The following is a 6,000-nucleotide window of genomic DNA, read 5'->3' on the forward strand; positions in this document are numbered from 1 at the left end:
TTGTGCCAAGCCTCAGTGTTTTTGCTCTACACATCCCGGAGATCACTCGTAAAACTCTTTTTTCCACTAATAATGACTTTTCTTCTGAGTACATTAAAGGAACAGTGTGTTACATTTAGGGGGAGTTATTAGCAGAAATGTAATATAATACACATAACTGGGTCGTCTTCATGGAGTCCGCCATGTTTCTACAGCACAGAATGGACAAATCAAACACTCGCTCTAGAGAGAGCCTTTCGTGTTTTTATGCTACCTGAAGGCCACCGTAGTTCTCGTACACACTTGTGAATCCGTGGTACCTCCAGCCGCCATCTGACTTCCGTTGCTCCTAAACTAGCGTTATTATGGTAAGGATGGCCTCTGAGCGAGGCGGACAGCGTTACCACGGTTTTGCACTCGACGGCTCACGTTACCACAGTCTCGAAAAGGGAGGAGTGAGCAGAGGGGTACTCGGTTGCAGTCTGCAACCACTAGATGCCACCAAAGCCTTCACACTGTCCCTTTAAAACATTCATATTCATGTAAAAATGGTCATGTCAATACTTTAATGATGATAAATTCATAGACTAATTTAAAATGTACTTTCCCTTGGGTTCCTCGCTTTTGATTTCTTTTTTTGGAATGAGCTCAATGTTATCCTCAAGACAGACAGGCAGCTATGCCCACAGACATACACATACAGTACATATGCAGGCACAACTGTACACACAAGCACAATATTCATGCAGACTGACAGACAGACTCTCTCTCTCTCTCTCTCTCTCTCTCTCTCTCTCTCACACACACACACATACACACACACACACACACACACGCACACACACACACACACACACACAAACACAGTGGAAGGCTTATTTGAGGTTATTATGGGATATTAGTTTGGCTTGGGAAATGACAGGGCTTTGCGCGGATGCTGCCGTTGCATAGCAACCGAGGTAATTTTCTGCTAGCACTGCTTCATTTTAGGTGATAGAAATGTTTTTTTAATAAAACAGGAGGAGTGGAGATATTTTTGTCTGCCAGCCGTGGAGAAAAAGAAATGGGGAAGGAAAAAGAAAAAGAAAAAAAACCATGGAGGATAATTTAACAATAATATGTTGATTTTGTTAAAAATATACAATGGTTCGGCTTGAACATAACTTGTCTAGAATAATTAACTCACCTCAATAAAATATTCAAAATACAGTATAAAGATAAAATACAGTATCATTACCGTGGATGAAATGACTTGTTACAAGTAACACATTGGTGTTAGCTATTGATAGTATAATAGAATCACTGCACATTAACACGTGTCCTCTACTTTCCTTCAAGACCCATGAAATTCAAAAACAGACACAATATTAATTGTGTAGTACAATAATAAAAACAGACTCTTTTTTTTGTTTTGTTTTCGCCAAAACAAAAATATCCCTGAAATACTGTCTCCCTCAGTAGCTAAACATTTTAGAGAAAATTGTAGTCTGCAGCAATGACATGCTGAATCTGTAATTTAACATTTTTGGTGATTAAAAATAAGAAGAAGACAATAGGAATTAGCATCCAAAATGTAATACATGATCTCTACCAGCTACCTCTTGCATGGAGGAGGAAAGAGAGAGATAGAGGTAGAGAGGGAAAAACAGAGAGATATAGAAGGGTGTCGGGAAAGAGCGAGCTACTGTAAAACATGGTGCTGTAGTGGCAGATAAGTGTTTTTCTGGTGGGGCAGATTAAAAGACTACAATTTCCCGATGAATATATTAACATTTTATGAGGCGAATCGGGGACTGGCAATCTCTCCCCTTGCATAAATAATGAGCTGGTTTAATATGACTGCCTGGTTGGGAGTCTCCCCTGACATGTGTGAAATTGAATGGGATGTTATGTGTGTGTGTATGTGTGTGTGTTTGCAGTATGTGTGTGTAAATGGGAGGAACAATGTGTGCGTTCAGTGGAGGGGGGGGGGGGGGCGTAAGGGATGTGTGTTGGGGTGTTGGCTGGCGTCGTTATGTGTGTGTCTGCATTTGGATGTGTGTTTGGCTCTTGGTGTGTGTGTGTGTGTGTGTGTGCGTAGGCAGGATGCTAATGACTGAGTCACTGGCAGTGCACCAGGACATTACACACATGTACATACACATGTACACGGGGGCACACAAGCACCTTGTTGATACACGCAATTAAAAGCTTTTCAGCTGCAAATTAGACTGTACAAAGCTCTCCAGATTGTATTTGCATGAATGTTTAAAGGAGTGCACCGGCGTTACACTAACATTTAGACTTTCTCATCGTCCAATCTGGAACGTTACAGCCAACCCTTGAAAAAAATGTATGTAAACCAATGATTTATGACCTCACAGAGGGTCTGTACTTCTGCGTTTACATATTTATCATCTTGTCTTTTTTTTTTACTACGCCAAACCTTTCCACCTTCAGGCCTCCTTTTGATGAATAATCTCACAAAGATCAAGATTATCTTGATGAAAATAATAATACAAGGCTACATCTGTGTGCAGCCTGAATTGGAAAGTAAGAGTATAGCATCTCATCACGAATTTAAGCAGCATTAATTTGCCATTTTTCCCCAGATTAATTGAAATTACTGATGTGAAACCTGCCTCACACACAGGAAGTTGCATTTTCATAATGCAATGCATTTTTAATTGTCTCTTAGCATGGGCCCAATTTGTCTGTAAAAGATGACGCTGACATGTTGGTTGAGACTGATACGAGCACATGATCTTGATGTCCCTATCGTGCTTTGTTCTATTCAGATGAAATCATGAATATGAAAGGACAAATGAAATAGTTACTGAAAATCATAAATATATTGACAATACATAATGAATGGTGGTTTCTTGGTGTATGATATCACTGACAAACATACTTATCTTTGAGATGTGTGTTTTTTTTTTGTCTGGCTGTGTTTACTCTATTTCACCGTTCTGTCCTTGGCATACAGTTATTTAGTATAGGTTGTCTCAAGCATAGACAAGTGCTAGACAAAAACATACAATAAAGTGAAGAGTGAAAAAGACAACAAAACATAGACATTGAACACAGGTTACAAATGGATGTTTTTAACTGGACCAATTGATGGGAGATTGCGAGTTCAGGGACAGCAACAATATGATGTTAGGGGTTATGTACAAGTGGTGCAAAACAAACACGGCAATGCGTTGGCAGCGGAACTGCATGAAAAAGCAAAGAAAAAATGAAAAGCTTAGCATCCGTCGTAATGGGCTGAAAAGAAAGAGAGTGTTTCATGAGGGTTTATTCATACACTTCTCTCTTAGAGACATGTATCTGTTTTCCTCAGGTAACTATGCCGGAGGTCAAAAGATGAAACTGTGATGAATCAGTTTTTTCCTTGTGGGGAAGAAAAAGTAATGTTTCAACAGTCTCGTCTATTGACTGACTTCTGCCTCCTTACAATACTCTGAAATAAAAATTTAACTCAATAAAAGGCAACTTTTCCAGACCTTGTGAAGCCTATAAGTGCAGTTAGGATTTGTTTAATATATTTATTTGTATGATGAATACAATGATTGATAGGACCAAGGTCGCATCGCAGTAGATAAAATAGTGAAAAGCTTCTAAAATAACATGACCTGTGCCAAATGTATGTATCACTAAATATGCTTTTCAATTTTGAAAAAAAAAAGATTTGAAAAGCTCGGGATTGGAGTGAGTTTTCACGTCTTTAAAATGTAGTTTAATCAACCGACGGAAAAAAAAAAATGGAAGCAGCGATAAAAAGCTTCTTTCTTTGAGTACCTCTTTCCCTCCTGTCTCCTCTCTTTGTCCCTCTTCCTCATCCATCTCAGCCGTCCCTCGCTCTGACTCTCCTAGTGGGGGTCTAATGAAAGGAGCGGCTCAGAGGGAACAAGAGATGGAAAGAAGGTGGCGTAAAGTGTGTAAGGACGAGGTGAGATTACAGACTTTCCCACTGAAATGTGTAACCTCCCGCGTGTGTTTGCCCTCTGAGGCGGAAAGACGTCTGCGGCAAAGTTGTGCAAAGTTTGAGAAGGAACCCCTGCTGATTATTTAAAACAGCCACTGCAAAACCTGGAAAACGCGCCAACTAGCCGAGTGTGAAAGCACGGGGTTTAAATTGATTTTGACGCGTGAAAATACAAACATGGTGTGAACTGCGTCGCTTCCAGTCCGCTGGCTCTGTTTAGGATGGACTTTATTGGCACAGGTGCGACCCAAAAAGTATGGACAAGTCGCCAAACCGTCAGTTTTTTTTTTATTTTGCATTTGTACAATACTGTTTTAACAAATTCTACATTAAGGAAAGAGAGACATCAGATATGAGGAGTCCACTACAAGTAAAGCCAAGCAACGAGCAGCACTGAAAGAGACTGAGAAACGTTTCTGAAAACAGCTTTAACACAAAAATTTCTAGTGAAATCGATTTAATTGTACACTGAAAATGACGAGGTCTCTTTCACCTTGAGGCGAGTTGATGAAAAGACGGCAGCCTATAGAGCCCTTTCAGAGCGTTTCACTGAGCCTGGCATTAGCCATGCCACGAGCAGCCATCTCTTATTCCCTTAACTCTCTGTGTTACTTTAGCCCTTAGCTCCCAGACTCTATTAAAGCTCTGAATTTTGACGCCGGCTTCCCCAGAGCGTGGCAGATTAGCGCGAGAGGGTCAAGAAAAGTTCACCTATAAAGGCCAGTTTTGAGGGGGTTGGGGGGGGGCAGGGGAGGGAGAAAGACACAGAGAGAGCAGAAGCAAAAGAGGGAGAGCAGTCGGAGAACGAGATCTTTCACCTCGCTTCAACATGATGAAATATCCCAAGACATCAGTAACTGATCCAGCCATAAAGGTTAGGCTATTATTAGGTTTGGTGCATGTGTGAACACACCAGCATGCATATATGTGAATGGTTAAAGTTTTTACCTTGACAGGGATAGGGAGGTGTAACCCTGTGCAATACTGAGGGGAGCAGTGGTGTGGCTGTGACCTACTGTGATGAAGTATCAACGCTATTCCCCCCCCCGAGAAGTATGGAAACACGGAGAAACAGCTCAAAGTAGAACATGACCTTGACAGGTCATTAACAACATGTAACTCTGCGTTCACGCTGTAGGCAACTTGGTTGAAGGGTCACTCTATTCTGATCGGTGGTGGGCAGCGCCAGAGAGCGCATTGTAGTCTGACAGATCATGTATATTTCACTGCTGCGGTGTTTTAATAGGTTAGAACAGTGGTTCTCAAACTTTTTCATATCAAGGACACCTAAACTGACACATATGACCCACATTTTTCGTGCTTATAGTGACTGATAACACCAATTTAATGGCCCGGATACAGTCAGTGTGAGTCATCAAGATGAGCCTCAATAATCCTCTTTCCTAAATTTTTTTTTCTCTCGCACTGCAACATGTATAGAATCATTAATTGCTCAAAAGGTTTAACACTTACATTTGGTGGAATATCTGCTACTAAGGGTGCCAGTGAGTTTATGTAACAGTGCAGGATTCAACGGGACGCACAATAATCCCCCCTAGAGCTGTACACACACAACAGACTCCGACAGACACATATCACTGAGATATGGGAAGCGCAGAATGCACAAGACAAGATATGCCTCGTCAAGTATGTTAATAAACTACACAGCAGGTACGGCAGTGTGTATAGCAGGCAGGAGCAAAGCAGCGGTGACATCATGACTGATGGTGAAAGCTTGTCAGATTGTAAAGATCATCTCATTGTTTTCATTAAACATGGAGACTTGTTTGAATGTGATCGCCTGGTGGCATTCAGGACTTGTGGTTTATTATTTGTGCCTTTTCAGTGTGAATGCAGTGGTTACATCTGTAAAAATCTTTGGCATCTCTGTAAATCATATTCCAGTCTCTTAGCTGTTGTCTTAGTTGAGTTCAAAGTAAATACTGTATGTGGATACAAGCGCTATCTTGAATGTGTCTCACGTTGTTTTGCTGTAGCTCGACTGGAGTGTGATTGACAGATGGCAGAACATATGTGCAAAAAATGTTTTGGGT

This window comes from Sebastes umbrosus, chromosome 11, assembly GCF_015220745.1.
Source record: "Sebastes umbrosus isolate fSebUmb1 chromosome 11, fSebUmb1.pri, whole genome shotgun sequence".
NCBI lineage: Eukaryota > Metazoa > Chordata > Actinopteri > Perciformes > Sebastidae > Sebastes > Sebastes umbrosus.